Raw genomic sequence first — 17,758 nt, forward strand, 5'->3', positions numbered from 1 at the left:
AAATTAAACAACCATGTGGTCGTAGTCAGCCGGATTTGAACCTGCGCGGGGAGACCCCAATCGATTTCTAGTCCATCGCCTTAACCACTCGGCCACGACTACCTCTCATGCAATGTGATGTTTTCACAAAAGTTTCTCTATGGGTTGAGCTACTTCATTTCAGGCTGTGAGGATGACTGAAGTAATATTGTATCAGAGATGATTTAAATGGGAAGTTAATCCTGACCACAGTGGCCTGCGTTAATGATTTTTAAAATATAACTTGGAGAATGCTTTATACTTGGTATAGTTTTGGGTTTATAAAATGTCAGTACTGACATCTAAGTTTATCAAAAGCGGCATCCTTCGAGCCGGAAATGAAGCAGCGACCTTAGGATTTCTGTACCAATCTCCTTTACAGTCCTCCGCTCTACCAGCTGAGATATCGAAGGATTCCACGATTGTACACCTGTGATATTACGTGCAATTAAAATGATTGAGTGTTAATTTTAAACATTATCAACTTTCCAAGCAAAATGAAAAATGATTTGACTACACAAAAGAGATTCAACTACTTATTCCTGTGTTGCTTTATCACACAAATTGTCATGTTTAATCATTTGGAAAATATCACTAATAGTTTGACTTATATTGGTGCAAATACGATCAACTGGCTGGAGAGCTAGTTTGGAAAGCACTTTCAATAGATTTTTTAGTGTAGCCAAACTTACATCAAGATTAGAGATGCTTGAGCCTATCAAACCTTCTACACTCTTTTGAATTTTGCTTGTTTTGTAAACTAATCAAGTGTTCAAGGAATGATGGGGATATTCCATTGTTTGCTCTGATTTGACAATCCATTTTGGACAATGAGCGGCCCTTTTGAGCTAGTGAAGATAATTGTGCTACATGAGAGTATGCACAGACAATTATTTTTCTTTTTTTGCATTAAAGCACAATTTTTAATAAAGGAGAGGTTAATGATATAATAATTAGCACTGAAAGTCATCTGACACGATTTGAAAGTAAAATGTTGTGCATTTAAAGTAACCAAAGCTCTTTTTACTTTGAGTGGACATCATTTTCTTTCAAATGAATTTGATATTTTGCTAAATGTACAAAACTTTCTTACAAATTTGACATTCAAAATGCATTTGTAATTAATAAATGCTACTTAGTATGGCTGCTGAGATTCCTGGGCTCAGTCTCAAGGAGAGGAGGAGAATGGGGGATAGAGAAAGAGAGAACAGGCAGGCATCCTAAAGATTTTGATGTGCCAGTGCCTGACTCACCCTGAACATCACTGGTTTCAAGCTTTTAGCAAATTTTCTGAAAAATTAAACAACCATGTGGTCGTAGTCGGCAGGATTTGAACCTGCGCGGGGAGACCCCAATGGATTTCGAGTCCATTGCCTTAACCACTCGGCCACGACTACCTCTCATGCAATGTGATGTTTTCACAAAATTTTCTCTATGGGTTGAGCTACTTCATTTCAGGCTGTGAGAATGACTGAAGTAATATTGTATCAGAGATGATTTAAATGGGAAGTTAATCCTGACCACAGTGGCCTGCGTTAATGATTTTTAAAATATAACTTGGAGAATGCTTTATACTTGGTATAGTTTTGGGTTTATAAAATGTCAGTACTGACATCTAAGTTTATCAAAAGCGGCATCCTTCGAGCCGGAAATGAAGCAGCGACCTTAGGATTTCTGTACCAATCTCCTTTACAGTCCTCCGCTCTACCAGCTGAGATATCGAAGGATTCCACGATTGTACACCTGTGATATTACATGCAATTAAAATGATTGAGTGTTAATTTTAAACATTATCAACTTTCCAAGCAAAATGAAAAATGATTTGACTACACAAAAGAGATTCAACTACTTATTCCTGTGTTGCTTTAACACACAAATTGTCATGTTTAATCATTTGGAAAATATCACTAATAGTTTGACTTATATTTGTGCAAATACGATCAACTGGCTGCAGAGCTAGTTTGGAAAGCACTTTCAATAGATTTTTTAGTGTAGCCAAACTTACATCAAGATTAGAGATGCTTGAGCCTATCAAACCTTCTACACTCTTTTGAATTTTGCTTGTTTTGTAAACTAATCAACTGTTCAAGGAATGATGGGGATATTCCATTGTTTGCTCTGATTTGACAATCCATTTTGGACAATGAGCGGCCCTTTTGAGCTAGTGAAGATAATTGTGCTACATGAGAGTATGCACAGACAATTATTTTTCTTTTTTTGCATTAAAGCACAATTTTTAATAAAGGAGAGGTTAATGATATAATAATTAGCACTGAAAGTCATCTGACACGATTTGAAAGTAAAATGTTGTGCATTTAAAGTAACTAAAGCTCTTTTTACTTTGAGTGGACATCATTTTCTTTCAAATGAATTTGATATTTTGCTAAATGTACAAAACTTTCTTACAAATTTGACATTCAAAATGCATTTGTAATTAATAAATTCTACTCAGTATGGCTGCTGAGATTCCTGGGCTCAGTCTCAAGGAGAGGAGGAGAATGGGGTATAGAGAAAGAGAGAACAGGCAAGCATCCTAAAGATTTTGATGTGCCAGTTCCTGACTCACCCTGAGCAACACTGGTTTCAAGCTTTTAGCAAATTTTCTGAAAAATTAAACAACCATGTGGTCGTAGTCGGCAGGATTTGAACCTGCGCGGGAAGACCCCAATGGATTTCGAGTCCATCGCCTTAACCACTCGGCCACGACTACTTCTCATGCAATGTGATGTTTTCACAAAAGTTTCTCTATGGGTTGAGCTACTTTATTTCAGGCTGTTAGGATGACTGAAGTAATATTGTATCAGAGATTATTTAAATGGGAAGTTAATCCTGACCACAGTGGCCTGCGTTAATGATTTTTAAAATATAACTTGGAGAATGCTTTATACTTGGTATAGTTTTGGGTTTATAAAATGTCAGTACTGACATCTAAGTTTATCAAAAGCGTCATCCTTCGAGCCGGAAATGAAGCAGCGACCTTAGGATTTCTGTACCAATCTCCTTTACAGTCCTCCGCTCTACCAGCTGAGATATCGAAGGATTCCACGATTGTACACCTGTGATATTACATGCAATTAAAATGATTGAGTGTTAATTTTAAACATTATCAACTTTCCAAGCAAAATGAAAAATGATTTCACTACACAAAAGAGATTCAACTACTTATTCCTGTGTTGCTTTATCACACAAATTGTCATGTTTAATAATTTGGAAAATATCACTAATAGTTTGACTTATATTTGTGCAAATACGATCAACTGGCTGCAGAGCTAGTTTGGAAAGCACTTTCAATAGATTTTTTAGTGTAGCCAAACTTACATCAAGATTAGAGATGCTTGAGCCTATCAAACCTTCTACACTCTTTTGAATTTTGCTTGTTTTGTAAACTAATCAAGTGTTCAAGGAATGATGGGGATATTCCATTGTTTGCTCTGATTTGACAATCCATTTTGGACAATGAGCGGCCCTTTTGAGCTAGTGAAGATAATTGTGCTACATGAGAGTATGCACAGACAATTATTTTTCTTTTTTTGCATTAAAGCACAATTTTTAATAAAGGAGAGGTTAATGATATAATACTTAGCACTGAAAGTCATCTGACACGAATTGAAAGTAAAATGTTGTGCATTGAAAGTAACCAAAGCTCTTTTTACTTTGAGTGGACATCATTTTCTTTCAAATGAATTAGATATTTTGCTAAATGTACAAAACTTTCTTACAAATTTGACATTCAAAATGCATTTGTAATTAATAAATGCTACTTAGTATGGCTGCTGAGATTCCTGGGCTCAGTCTCAAGGAGAGGAGGAGAATGGGGGATAGAGAAAGAGAGAACAGGCAGGCATCCTAAAGATTTTGATGTGCCAGTGCCTGACTCACCCTGAACATCACTGGTTTCAAGCTTTTAGCAAATTTTCTGAAAAATTAAACAACCATGTGGTCGTAGTCAGCAGGATTTGAACCTGCGCGGGGAGACCCCAATGGATTTCGAGTCCATCGCCTTAACCACTCGGCCACGACTACCTCTCATGCAATGTGATGTTTTCACAAAAGTTTCTCTATGGGTTGAGCTACTTCATTTCAGGCTGTGAGGATGACTGAAGTAATATTGTATCAGAGATGATTTAAATGGGAAGTTAATCCTGACCACAGTGGCCTGCGTTAATGATTTTTAAAATATAACTTGGAGAATGCTTTATACTTGGTATAGTTTTGGGTTTATAAAATGTCAGTACTGACATCTAAGTTTATCAAAAGCGGCATCCTTCGAGCCGGAAATGAAGCAGCGACCTTAGGATTTCTGTACCAATCTCCTTTACAGTCCTCCGCTCTACCAGCTGAGATATCGAAGGATTCCACGATTGTACACCTGTGATATTACGTGCAATTAAAATGATTGAGTGTTAATTTTAAACATTATCAACTTTCCAAGCAAAATGAAAAATGATTTCACTACACAAAAGAGATTCAACTACTTATTCCTGTGTTGCTTTATCACACAAATTGTCATGTTTAATCATTTGGAAAATATCACTAATAGTTTGACTTATATTTGTGCAAATACGATCAACTGGCTGCAGAGCTAGTTTGGAAAGCACTTTCAATAGATTTTTTAGTGTAGCCAAACTTACATCAAGATTAGAGATGCTTGAGCCTATCAAACCTTCTACACTCTTTTGAATTTTGCTTGTTTTGTAAACTAATCAAGTGTTCAAGGAATGATGGGGATATTCCATTGTTTGCTCTGATTTGACAATCCATTTTGGACAATGAGCGGCCCTTTTGAGCTAGTGAAGATAATTGTGCTACATGAGAGTATGCACAGACAATTATTTTTCTTTTTTTGCATTAAAGCACAATTTTTAATAAAGAAGAGGTTAATGATATAATAATTAGCACTGAAAGTCATCTGACACGAATTGAAAGTAAAATGTTGTGCATTGAAAGTAACCAAAGCTCTTTTTACTTTGAGTGGACATCATTTTCTTTCAAATGAATTTGATATTTTGCTAAATGTACAAAACTTTCTTACAAATTTGACATTCAAAATGCATTTGTAATTAATAAATGCTACTTAGTATGGCTGCTGAGATTCCTGGGCTCAGTCTCAAGGAGAGGAGGAGAATGGGGGATAGAGAAAGAGAGAACAGGCAGGCATCCTAAAGATTTTGATGTGCCAGTGCCTGACTCACCCTGAACATCACTGGTTTCAAGCTTTTAGCAAATTTTCTGAAAAATTAAACAACCATGTGGTCGTAGTCGGCAGGATTTGAACCTGCGCGGGGAGACCCCAATGGATTTCGAGTCCATTGCCTTAACCACTCGGCCACGACTACCTCTCATGCAATGTGATGTTTTCACAAAATTTTCTCTATGGGTTGAGCTACTTCATTTCAGGCTGTGAGAATGACTGAAGTAATATTGTATCAGAGATGATTTAAATGGGAAGTTAATCCTGACCACAGTGGCCTGCGTTAATGATTTTTAAAATATAACTTGGAGAATGCTTTATACTTGGTATAGTTTTGGGTTTATAAAATGTCAGTACTGACATCTAAGTTTATCAAAAGCGGCATCCTTTGAGCCGGAAATGAAGCAGCGACCTTAGGATTTCTGTACCAATCTCCTTTACAGTCCTCCGCTCTACCAGCTGAGATATCGAAGGATTCCACGATTGTACACCTGTGATATTACGTGCAATTAAAATGATTGAGTGTTAATTTTAAACATTATCAACTTTCCAAGCAAAATGAAAAATGATTTGACTACACAAAAGAGATTCAACTACTTATTCCTGTGTTGCTTTAACACACAAATTGTCATGTTTAATCATTTGGAAAATATCACTAATAGTTTGACTTATATTTGTGCAAATACGATCAACTGGCTGCAGTGCTAGTTTGGAAAGCACTTTCAATAGATTTTTTAGTGTAGCCAAACTTACATCAAGATTAGAGATGCTTGAGCCTATCAAACCTTCTACACTCTTTTGAATTTTGCTTGTTTTGTAAACTAATCAAGTGTTCAAGGAATGATGGGGATATTCCATTGTTTGCTCTGATTTGACAATCCATTTTGGACAATGAGCGGCCCTTTTGAGCTAGTGAAGATAATTGTGCTACATGAGAGTATGCACAGACAATTATTTTTCTTTTTTTGCATTAAAGCACAATTTTTAATAAAGGAGAGGTTAATGATATAATAATTAGCACTGAAAGTCATCTGACACGATTTGAAAGTAAAATGTTGTGCATTTAAAGTAACCAAAGCTCTTTTTACTTTGAGTGGACATCATTTTCTTTCAAATGAATTTGATATTTTGCTAAATGTACAAAACTTTCTTACAAATTTGACATTCAAAATGCATTTGTAATTAATAAATGCTACTCAGTATGGCTGCTGAGATTCCTGGGCTCAGTCTCAAGGAGAGGAGGAGAATGGGGTATAGAGAAAGAGAGAACAGGCAAGCATCCTAAAGATTTTGATGTGCCAGTTCCTGACTCACCCTGAGCAACACTGGTTTCAAGCTTTTAGCAAATTTTCTGAAAAATTAAACAACCATGTGGTCGTAGTCGGCAAGATTTGAACCTGCGCGGGAAGACCCCAATGGATTTCGAGTCCATCGCCTTAACCACTCGGCCACGACTACCTCTCATGCAATGTGATGTTTTCACAAAAGTTTCTCTATGGGTTGAGCTACTTTATTTCAGGCTGTGAGGATGACTGAAGTAATATTGTATCAGAGATTATTTAAATGGGAAGTTAATCCTGACCACAGTGGCCTGCGTTAATGATTTTTAAAAAATAACTTGGAGAATGCTTTATACTTGGTATAGTTTTGGGTTTATAAAATGTCAGTACTGACATCTAAGTTTATCAAAAGCGTCATCCTTCGAGCCGGAAATGAAGCAGCGACCTTAGGATTTCTGTACCAATCTCCTTTACAGTCCTCCGCTCTACCAGCTGAGATATCGAAGGATTCCACGATTGTACACCTGTGATATTACATGCAATTAAAATGATTGAGTGTTAATTTTAAACATTATCAACTTTCCAAGCAAAATGAAAAATGATTTCACTACACAAAAGAGATTCAACTACTTATTCCTGTGTTGCTTTATCACACAAATTGTCATGTTTAATAATTTGGAAAATATCACTAATAGTTTGACTTATATTTGTGCAAATACGATCAACTGGCTGCAGAGCTAGTTTGGAAAGCACTTTCAATAGATTTTTTAGTGTAGCCAAACTTACATCAAGATTAGAGATGCTTGAGCCTATCAAACCTTCTACACTCTTTTGAATTTTGCTTGTTTTGTAAACTAATCAAGTGTTCAAGGAATGATGGGGATATTCCATTGTTTGCTCTGATTTGACAATCCATTTTGGACAATGAGCGGCCCTTTTGAGCTAGTGAAGATAATTGTGCTACATGAGAGTATGCACAGACAATTATTTTTCTTTTTTTGCATTAAAGCACAATTTTTAATAAAGGAGAGGTTAATGATATAATAATTAGCACTGAAAGTCATCTGACACGAATTGAAAGTAAAATGTTGTGCATTGAAAGTAACCAAAGCTCTTTTTACTTTGAGTGGACATCATTTTCTTTCAAATGAATTTGATATTTTGCTAAATGTACAAAACTTTCTTACAAATATGACATTCAAAATGCATTTGTAATTAATAAATGCTACTTAGTATGGCTGCTGAGATTCCTGGGCTCAGTCTCAAGGAGAGGAGGAGAATGGGGGATAGAGAAAGAGAGAACAGGCAGGCATCCTAAAGATTTTGATGTGCCAGTGCCTGACTCACCCTGAACATCACTGGTTTCAAGCTTTTAGCAAATTTTCTGAAAAATTAAACAACCATGTGGTCGTAGTCAGCAGGATTTGAACCTGCGCGGGGAGACCCCAATGGATTTCGAGTCCATCGCCTTAACCACTCGGCCACGACTACCTCTCATGCAATGTGATGTTTTCACAAAAGTTTCTCTATGGGTTGAGCTACTTCATTTCAGGCTGTGAGGATGACTGAAGTAATATTGTATCAGAGATGATTTAAATGGGAAGTTAATCCTGACCACAGTGGCCTGCGTTAATGATTTTTAAAATATAACTTGGAGAATGCTTTATACTTGGTATAGTTTTGGGTTTATAAAATGTCAGTACTGACATCTAAGTTTATCAAAAGCGGCATCCTTCGAGCCGGAAATGAAGCAGCGACCTTAGGATTTCTGTACCAATCTCCTTTACAGTCCTCCGCTCTACCAGCTGAGATATCGAAGGATTCCACGATTGTACACCTGTGATATTACGTGCAATTAAAATGATTGAGTGTTAATTTTAAACATTATCAACTTTCCAAGCAAAATGAAAAATGATTTCACTACACAAAAGAGATTCAACTACTTATTCCTGTGTTGCTTTATCACACAAATTGTCATGTTTAATCATTTGGAAAATATCACTAATAGTTTGACTTATATTTGTGCAAATACGATCAACTGGCTGCAGAGCTAGTTTGGAAAGCACTTTCAATAGATTTTTTAGTGTAGCCAAACTTACATCAAGATTAGAGATGCTTGAGCCTATCAAACCTTCTACACTCTTTTGAATTTTGCTTGTTTTGTAAACTAATCAAGTGTTCAAGGAATGATGGGGATATTCCATTGTTTGCTCTGATTTGACAATCCATTTTGGACAATGAGCGGCCCTTTTGAGCTAGTGAAGATAATTGTGCTACATGAGAGTATGCACAGACAATTATTTTTCTTTTTTTGCATTAAAGCACAATTTTTAATAAAGGAGAGGTTAATGATATAATAATTAGCACTGAAAGTCATCTGACACGAATTGAAAGTAAAATGTTGTGCATTGAAAGTAACCAAAGCTCTTTTTACTTTGAGTGGACATCATTTTCTTTCAAATGAATTTGATATTTTGCTAAATGTACAAAACTTTCTTACAAATTTGACATTCAAAATGCATTTGTAATTAATAAATGCTACTTAGTATGGCTGCTGAGATTCCTGGGCTCAGTCTCAAGGAGAGGAGGAGAATGGGGGATAGAGAAAGAGAGAACAGGCAGGCATCCTAAAGATTTTGATGTGCCAGTGCCTGACTCACCCTGAACATCACTGGTTTCAAGCTTTTAGCAAATTTTCTGAAAAATTAAACAACCATGTGGTCGTAGTCAGCAGGATTTGAACCTGCGCGGGGAGACCCCAATTGATTTCGAGTCCATCGCCTTAACCACTCGGCCACGACTACCTCTCATGCAATGTGATGTTTTCACAAAAGTTTCTCTATGGGTTGAGCTACTTCATTTCAGGCTGTGAGGATGACTGAAGTAATATTGTATCAGAGATGATTTAAATGGGAAGTTAATCCTGACCACAGTGGCCTGCGTTAATGATTTTTAAAATATAACTTGGAGAATGCTTTATACTTGGTATAGTTTTGGGTTTATAAAATGTCAGTACTGACATCTAAGTTTATCAAAAGCGGCATCCTTCGAGCCGGAAATGAAGCAGCGACCTTAGGATTTCTGTACCAATCTCCTTTACAGTACTCCGCTCTACCAGCTGAGATATCGAAGGATTCCACGATTGTACACCTGTGATATTACGTGCAATTAAAATGATTGCGTGTTAATTTTAAACATTCTCAACTTTCCAAGCAAAATGAAAAATGATTTCACTACACAAAAGAGATTCAACTACTTATTCCTGTGTTGCTTTATCACACAAATTGTCATGTTTAATCATTTGGAAAATATCACTAATAGTTTGACTTATATTTGTGCAAATACGATCAACTGGCTGCAAAGCTAGTTTGGAAAGCACTTTCAATAGATTTTTTAGTGTAGCCAAACTTACATCAAGATTAGAGATGCTTGAGCCTATCAAACCTTCTACACTCTTTTGAATTTTGCTTGTTTTGTAAACTAATCAAGTGTTCAAGGAATGATGGGGATATTCCATTGTTTGCTCTGATTTGACAATCCATTTTGGACAATGAGCGGCCCTTTTGAGCTAGTGAAGATAATTGTGCTACATGAGAGTATGCACAGACAATTATTTTTCTTTTTTTGCATTAAAGCACAATTTTTAATAAAGGAGAGGTTAATGATATAATAATTAGCACTGAAAGTCATCTGACACGATTTGAAAGTAAAATGTTGTGCATTCAAAGTAACCAAAGCTCTTTTTACTTTGAGTGGACATCATTTTCTTTCAAATGAATTTGATATTTTGCTAAATGTACAAAACTTTCTTACAAATTTGACATTCAAAATGCATTTGTAATTAATAAATGCTACTTAGTATGGCTGCTGAGATTCCTGGGCTCAGTCTCAAGGAGAGGAGGAGAATGGGGGATAGAGAAAGAGAGAACAGGCAGGCATCCTAAAGATTTTGATGTGTCAGTGCCTGACTCACCCTGAACATCACTGGTTTCAAGCTTTTAGCAAATTTTCAGAAAAATTAAACAACCATGTGGTCGTAGTCAGCAGGATTTGAACCTGCGCAGGGAGACCCCAATGGTTTTCGAGTCCATCGCCTTAACCACTCGGCCACGACTACCTCTCATGCAATGTGATGTTTTCACAAAAATTTCTCTATGGGTTGAGCTACTTCATTTCAGGCTGTGAGGATGACTGAAGTAATATTGTATCAGAGATGATTTAAATGGGAAGTTAATCCTGACCACAGTGGCCTGCGTTAATGATTTTTAAAATATAACTTGGAGAATGCTTTATACTTGGTATAGTTTTGGGTTTATAAAATGTCAGTACTGACATCTAAGTTTATCAAAAGCGGCATCCTTCGAGCCGGAAATGAAGCAGCGACCTTAGGATTTCTGTACCAATCTCCTTTACAGTACTCCGCTCTACCAGCTGAGATATCGAAGGATTCCACGGCTGTACACCTGTGATATTACGTGCAATTAAAATGATTGCGTGTTAATTTTAAACATTCTCAACTTTCCAAGCAAAATGAAAAATGATTTCACTACACAAAAGAGATTCAACTACTTATTCCTGTGTTGCTTTATCACACAAATTGTCATGTTTAATCATTTGGAAAATATCACTAATAGTTTGACTTATATTTGTGCAAATACGATCAACTGGCTGCAGAGCTAGTTTGGAAAGCACTTTCAATAGATTTTTTAGTGTAGCCAAACTTACATCAAGATTAGAGATGCTTGAGCCTATCAAACCTTCTACACTCTTTTGAATTTTGCTTGTTTTGTAAACTAATCAAGTGTTCAAGGAATGATGGGGATATTCCATTGTTTGCTCTGATTTGACAATCCATTTTGGACAATGAGCGGCCCTTTTGAGCTAGTGAAGATAATTGTGCTACATGAGAGTATGCACAGACAATTATTTTTCTTTTTTTGCATTAAAGCACAATTTTTAATAAAGGAGAGGTTAATGATATAATAATTAGCACTGAAAGTCATCTGACACGATTTGAAAGTAAAATGTTGTGCATTCAAAGTAACCAAAGCTCTTTTTACTTTGAGTGGACATCATTTTCTTTCAAATGAATTTGATATTTTGCTAAATGTACAAAACTTTCTTACAAATTTGACATTCAAAATGCATTTGTAATTAATAAATGCTACTTAGTATGGCTGCTGAGATTCCTGGGCTCAGTCTCAAGGAGAGGAGGAGAATGGGGGATAGAGAAAGAGAGAACAGGCAGGCATCCTAAAGATTTTGATGTGCCAGTGCCTGACTCACCCTGAACATCACTGGTTTCAAGCTTTTAGCAAATTTTCTGAAAAATTAAACAACCATGTGGTCGTAGTCAGCAGGATTTGAACCTGCGCGGGGAGACTCCAATCGATTTCTAATCCATCGCCTTAACCACTCGGCCACGACTACCTCTCATGCAATGTGATGTTTTCACAAAAGTTTCTCTATGGGTTGAGCTACTTCATTTCAGGCTGTGAGGATGACTGAAGTAATATTGTATCAGAGATGATTTAAATGGGAAGTTAATCCTGACCACAGTGGCCTGCGTTAATGATTTTTAAAATATAACTTGGAGAATGCTTTATACTTGGTATAGTTTTGGGTTTATAAAATGTCAGTACTGACATCTAAGTTTATCAAAAGCGGCATCCTTCGAGCCGGAAATGAAGCAGCGACCTTAGGATTTCTGTACCAATCTCCTTTACAGTCCTCCGCTCTACCAGCTGAGATATCGAAGGATTCCACGATTGTACACCTGTGATATTACGTGCAATTAAAATGATTGAGTGTTAATTTTAAACATTATCAACTTTCCAAGCAAAATGAAAAATGATTTGACTACACAAAAGAGATTCAACTACTTATTCCTGTGTTGCTTTATCACACAAATTGTCATGTTTAATCATTTGGAAAATATCACTAATAGTTTGACTTATATTGGCGCAAATATGACCAACTGGCTGCAGAGCTAGTTTGGAAAGCACTTTCAATAGATTTTTTAGTGTAGCCAAACTTACATCAAGATTAGAGATGCTTGAGCCTATCAAACCTTCTACACTCTTTTGAATTTTGCTTGTTTTGTAAACTAATCAAGTGTTCAAGGAATGATGGGGATATTCCATTGTTTGCTCTGATTTGACAATCCATTTTGGACAATGAGCGGCCCTTTTGAGCTAGTGAAGATAATTGTGCTACATGAGAGTATGCACAGACAATTATTTTTCTTTTTTTGCATTAAAGCACAATTTTTAATAAAGGAGAGGTTAATGATATAATAATTAGCACTGAAAGTCATCTGACACGATTTGAAAGTAAAATGTTGTGCATTTAAAGTAACCAAAGCTCTTTTTACTTTGAGTGGACATCATTTTCTTTCAAATGAATTTGATATTTTGCTAAATGTACAAAACTTTCTTACAAATTTGACATTCAAAATGCATTTGTAATTAATAAATGCTACTTAGTATGGCTGCTGAGATTCCTGGGCTCAGTCTCAAGGAGAGGAGGAGAATGGGGGATAGAGAAAGAGAGAACAGGCAGGCATCCTAAAGATTTTGATGTGCCAGTGCCTGACTCACCCTGAACATCACTGGTTTCAAGCTTTTAGCAAATTTTCTGAAAAATTAAACAACCATGTGATCGTAGTCGGCAGGATTTGAACCTGCGCGGGGAGACCCCAATGGATTTCGAGTCCATTGCCTTAACCACTCGGCCACGACTACCTCTCATGCAATGTGATGTTTTCACAAAAGTTTCTCTATGGGTTGAGCTACTTCATTTCAGGCTGTGAGGATGACTGAAGTAATATTGTATCAGAGATGATTTAAATGGGAAGTTAATCCTGACCACAGTGGCCTGCGTTAATGATTTTTAAAATATAACTTGGAGAATGCTTTATACTTGGTATAGTTTTGGGTTTATAAAATGTCAGTACTGACATCTAAGTTTATCAAAAGCGGCATCCTTCGAGCCGGAAATGAAGCAGCGACCTTAGGATTTCTGTACCAATCTCCTTTACAGTCCTCCGCTCTACCAGCTGAGATATCGAAGGATTCCACGATTGTACACCTGTGATATTACATGCAATTAAAATGATTGAGTGTTAATTTTAAACATTATCAACTTTCCAAGCAAAATGAAAAATGATTTCACTACACAAAAGAGATTCAACTACTTATTCCTGTGTTGCTTTATCACACAAATTGTCATGTTTAATAATTTGGAAAATATCACTAATAGTTTGACTTATATTTGTGCAAATACGATCAACTGGCTGCAGAGCTAGTTTGGAAAGCACTTTCAATAGATTTTTTAGTGTAGCCAAACTTACATCAAGATTAGAGATGCTTGAGCCTATCAAACCTTCTACACTCTTTTGAATTTTGCTTGTTTTGTAAACTAATCAAGTGTTCAAGGAATGATGGGGATATTCCATTGTTTGCTCTGATTTGACAATCCATTTTGGACAATGAGCGGCCCTTTTGAGCTAGTGAAGATAATTGTGCTACATGAGAGTATGCACAGACAATTATTTTTCTTTTTTTGCATTAAAGCACAATTTTTAATAAAGGAGAGGTTAATGATATAATAATTAGCACAGAAAGTCATCTGACACGAATTGAAAGTAAAATGTTGTGCATTGAAAGTAACCAAAGCTCTTTTTACTTTGAGTGGACATCATTTTCTTTCAAATGAATTTGATATTTTGCTAAATGTACAAAACTTTCTTACAAATTTGACATTCAAAATGCATTTGTAATTAATAAATGCTACTTAGTATGGCTGCTGAGATTCCTGGGCTCAGTCTCAAGGAGAGGAGGAGAATGGGGGATAGAGAAAGAGAGAACAGGCAGGCATCCTAAAGATTTTGATGTGCCAGTGCCTGACTCACCCTGAACATCACTGGATTCAAGCTTTTAGCAAATTTTCTGAAAAATTAAACAACCATGTGGTCGTAGTCGGCAGGATTTGAACCTGCGTGGGGAGACCCCAATGGATTTCGAGTCCATCGCCTTAACCACTCAGCCACGACTACCTCTCATGCAATGTGATGTTTTCACAAAAGTTTCTCTATGGGTTGAGCTACTTCATTTCAGGCTGTGAGGATGACTGAAGTAATATTGTATCAGAGATGATTTAAATGGGAAGTTAATCCTGACCACAGTGGCCTGCGTTAATGATTTTTAAAATATAACTTGGAGAATGCTTTATACTTGGTATAGTTTTGGGTTTATAAAATGTCAGTACTGACATCTAAGTTTATCAAAAGCGGCATCCTTCGAGCCGGAAATGAAGCAGCGACCTTAGGATTTCTGTACCAATCTCCTTTACAGTCCTCCGCTCTACCAGCTGAGATATCGAAGGATTCCACGATTGTACACCTGTGATATTACGTGCAATTAAAATGATTGAGTGTTAATTTTAAACATTATCAACTTTCCAAGCAAAATGAAAAATGATTTCACTACACAAAAGAGATTCAACTACTTATTCCTGTGTTGCTTTATCACACAAATTGTCATGTTTAATCATTTGGAAAATATCACTAATAGTTTGACTTATATTTGTGCAAATACGATCAACTGGCTGCAGAGCTAGTTTGGAAAGCACTTTCAATAGATTTTTTAGTGTAGCCAAACTTACATCAAGATTAGAGATGCTTGAGCCTATCAAACCTTCTACACTCTTTTGAATTTTGCTTGTTTTGTAAACTAATCAAGTGTTCAAGGAATGATGGGGATATTCCATTGTTTGCTCTGATTTGACAATCCATTTTGGACAATGAGCGGCCCTTTTGAGCTAGTGAAGATAATTGTGCTACATGAGAGTATGCACAGACAATAATTTTTCTTTTTTTGCATTAAAGCACAATTTTTAATAAAGGAGAGGTTAATGATATAATAATTAGCACTGAAAGTCATCTGACACGATTTGAAAGTAAAATGTTGTGCATTGAAAGTAACCAAAGCTCTTTTTACTTTGAGTGGACATCATTTTCTTTCAAATGAATTTGATATTTTGCTAAATGTACAAAACTTTCTTACAAATTTGACATTCAAAATGCATTTGTAATTAATAAATGCTACTTAGTGTGGCTGCTGAGATTCCTGGGCTCAGTCTCAAGGAGAGGAGGAGAATGGGGAATAGAGAAAGAGAGAACAGGCAGGCATCCTAAAGATTTTGATGTGCCAGTGCCTGACTCACCCTGAACATCACTGGTTTCAAGCTTTTAGCAAATTTTCTGAAAAATTAAACAACCATGTGGTCGTAGTCGGCAGGATTTGAACCTGCGCGGGGAGACCCCAATGGATTTCGAGTCCATCGCCTTAACCACTCGGCCACGACTACCTCTCATGCAACGTGATGTTTTCACAAAAGTTTCTCTATGGGTTGAGCTACTTCATTTCAGGCTGTGAGGATGACTGAAGTAATATTGTATCAGAGATGATTTAAATGGGAAGTTAATCCTGACCACAGTGGCCTGCGTTAATGATTTTTAAAATATAACTTGGAGAATGCTTTATACTTGGTATAGTTTTGGGTTTATAAAATGTCAGTACTGACATCTAAGTTTATCAAAAGCGTCATCCTTCGAGCCGGAAATGAAGCAGCGACCTTAGGATTTCTGTACCAATCTCCTTTACAGTCCTCCGCTCTACCAGCTGAGATATCGAAGGATTCCACGATTGTACACCTGTGATATTACGTGCAATTAAAATGATTGAGTGTTAATTTTAAACATTATCAACTTTCCAAGCAAAATGAAAAATGATTTGACTACACAAAAGAGATTCAACTACTTATTCCTGTTTTGCTTTATCACGCAAATTGTCATGCTTAATCATTTGAAAAATATCACTAATAGTTTGACTTATATTTGTGCAAATACGATCAACTGGCTGCAGAGCTAGTTTGGAAAGCACTTTCAATAGATTTTTTAGTGTAGCCAAACTTACATCAAGATTAGAGATGCTTGAGCCTATCAAACCTTCTACACTCTTTTGAATTTTGCTTGTTTTGTAAACTAATCAAGTGTTCAAGGAATGATGGGGATATTCCATTGTTTGCTCTGATTTGACAATCCATTTTGGACAATGAGCGGCCCTTTTGAGCTAGTGAAGATAATTGTGCTACATGAGAGTATGCACAGACAATTATTTTTCTTTTTTTGCATTAAAGCACAATTTTTAATAAAGGAGAGGTTAATGATATAATAATTAGCACTGAAAGTCATCTGACACGATTTGAAAGTAAAATGTTGTGCATTTAAAGTAACCAAAGCTCTTTTTACTTTGAGTGGACATCATTTTCTTTCAAATAAATTTGATATTTTGCTAAATGTACAAAACTTTCTTACAAATTTGACATTCAAAATGCATTTGTAATTAATAAATGCTACTTAGTATGGCTGCTGAGATTCCTGGGCTCAGTCTCAAGGAGAGGAGGAGAATGGGGGATAGAGAAAGAGAGAACAGGCAGGCATCCTAAAGATTTTGATGTGCCAGTGCCTGACTCACCCTGAACATCACTGGTTTCAAGCTTTTAGCAAATTTTCTGAAAAATTAAACAACCATGTGGTCGTAGTCGGCAGGATTTGAACCTGCGCGGGGAGACCCCAATGGATTTCGAGTCCATCACCTTAACCACTCGGCCACGACTACCTCTCAAGCAATGAGATGTTTTCACAAAAGTTTCTCTATGGGTTGAGCTACTTCATTTCAGGCTGTGAGGATGATTGAAGTAATATTGTATCAGAGATGATTTCCATGGGAAGTTAATCCTGACCACAGTGACCTGCGTTAATGATTTTTAAAATATAACTTGGAGATGCTTTATACTTGGTATAGTTTTGGGTTTGTAAAATGTCAGTACTGACATCTAAGTTTATCAAAAGCTTCATCCTTCGAGCCGGAATTGAACCAGCGACCCAAAGGATTTCTGTACCAAACTCCTCGACAGTCCTCCGCTCTACCAGCTGAGCTATCAAAGGATTCCATAATCGTACAACTGTGATATTACGTGCTATTAAAATGATTGAGTGTTAATTTTAAACATTATCAACTTTCCAAGCAAAATGAAAAATGATTTGTCTACACAAAAGAGATTCAACTACTTATTCCTGTGTTGCTTTATCACACAAATTGTCATGTTTAATCATTTGGAAAATATCACTTTCAATAGATTTTTTAGTGTAGCCAAACTTACATCAAGATTAGAGATGCTTGAGCCTATCAAACCTTCTACACCC

The 17,758-nt window shown here is 36.4% G+C and overlaps 15 non-coding genes across 15 annotated transcripts; all 15 read right to left on the reverse strand.

Moving 5' to 3' along the window:
• Positions 1–20: 20 nt before the first annotated feature.
• On the reverse strand, positions 21–102 carry TRNAS-AGA (transfer RNA serine (anticodon AGA)). Its single transcript has one exon. It is a non-coding gene; the product is annotated as a tRNA-Ser (tRNA).
• A 1,231-nt stretch (positions 103–1,333) lies between these two features.
• TRNAS-CGA (transfer RNA serine (anticodon CGA)) lies at positions 1,334–1,415 on the reverse strand. The gene has a single exon. It is a non-coding gene; the product is annotated as a tRNA-Ser (tRNA).
• A 1,231-nt stretch (positions 1,416–2,646) lies between these two features.
• Positions 2,647–2,728, reverse strand: TRNAS-CGA (transfer RNA serine (anticodon CGA)). Its single transcript has one exon. It is a non-coding gene; the product is annotated as a tRNA-Ser (tRNA).
• A 1,231-nt stretch (positions 2,729–3,959) lies between these two features.
• TRNAS-CGA (transfer RNA serine (anticodon CGA)) lies at positions 3,960–4,041 on the reverse strand. The gene has a single exon. It is a non-coding gene; the product is annotated as a tRNA-Ser (tRNA).
• A 1,231-nt stretch (positions 4,042–5,272) lies between these two features.
• Positions 5,273–5,354, reverse strand: TRNAS-CGA (transfer RNA serine (anticodon CGA)). The gene has a single exon. It is a non-coding gene; the product is annotated as a tRNA-Ser (tRNA).
• A 1,231-nt stretch (positions 5,355–6,585) lies between these two features.
• Positions 6,586–6,667, reverse strand: TRNAS-CGA (transfer RNA serine (anticodon CGA)). The gene has a single exon. It is a non-coding gene; the product is annotated as a tRNA-Ser (tRNA).
• Positions 6,668–7,898: 1,231 nt separating this feature from the next.
• On the reverse strand, positions 7,899–7,980 carry TRNAS-CGA (transfer RNA serine (anticodon CGA)). The gene has a single exon. It is a non-coding gene; the product is annotated as a tRNA-Ser (tRNA).
• Positions 7,981–9,211: 1,231 nt separating this feature from the next.
• TRNAS-CGA (transfer RNA serine (anticodon CGA)) lies at positions 9,212–9,293 on the reverse strand. The gene has a single exon. It is a non-coding gene; the product is annotated as a tRNA-Ser (tRNA).
• A 1,231-nt stretch (positions 9,294–10,524) lies between these two features.
• TRNAS-CGA (transfer RNA serine (anticodon CGA)) lies at positions 10,525–10,606 on the reverse strand. The gene has a single exon. It is a non-coding gene; the product is annotated as a tRNA-Ser (tRNA).
• Positions 10,607–11,837: 1,231 nt separating this feature from the next.
• Positions 11,838–11,919, reverse strand: TRNAS-AGA (transfer RNA serine (anticodon AGA)). The gene has a single exon. It is a non-coding gene; the product is annotated as a tRNA-Ser (tRNA).
• A 1,231-nt stretch (positions 11,920–13,150) lies between these two features.
• TRNAS-CGA (transfer RNA serine (anticodon CGA)) lies at positions 13,151–13,232 on the reverse strand. The gene has a single exon. It is a non-coding gene; the product is annotated as a tRNA-Ser (tRNA).
• A 1,231-nt stretch (positions 13,233–14,463) lies between these two features.
• On the reverse strand, positions 14,464–14,545 carry TRNAS-CGA (transfer RNA serine (anticodon CGA)). The gene has a single exon. It is a non-coding gene; the product is annotated as a tRNA-Ser (tRNA).
• Positions 14,546–15,776: 1,231 nt separating this feature from the next.
• TRNAS-CGA (transfer RNA serine (anticodon CGA)) lies at positions 15,777–15,858 on the reverse strand. Its single transcript has one exon. It is a non-coding gene; the product is annotated as a tRNA-Ser (tRNA).
• A 1,231-nt stretch (positions 15,859–17,089) lies between these two features.
• On the reverse strand, positions 17,090–17,171 carry TRNAS-CGA (transfer RNA serine (anticodon CGA)). The gene has a single exon. It is a non-coding gene; the product is annotated as a tRNA-Ser (tRNA).
• A 238-nt stretch (positions 17,172–17,409) lies between these two features.
• TRNAD-GUC (transfer RNA aspartic acid (anticodon GUC)) lies at positions 17,410–17,500 on the reverse strand. Its single transcript is given in 2 exon segments — positions 17,410–17,446; positions 17,464–17,500. It is a non-coding gene; the product is annotated as a tRNA-Asp (tRNA).
• Positions 17,501–17,758: the final 258 nt, after the last annotated feature.

Source organism: Pseudophryne corroboree, chromosome 4 (genome assembly GCF_028390025.1).
Source record: "Pseudophryne corroboree isolate aPseCor3 chromosome 4, aPseCor3.hap2, whole genome shotgun sequence".
Lineage (NCBI taxonomy): Eukaryota > Metazoa > Chordata > Amphibia > Anura > Myobatrachidae > Pseudophryne > Pseudophryne corroboree.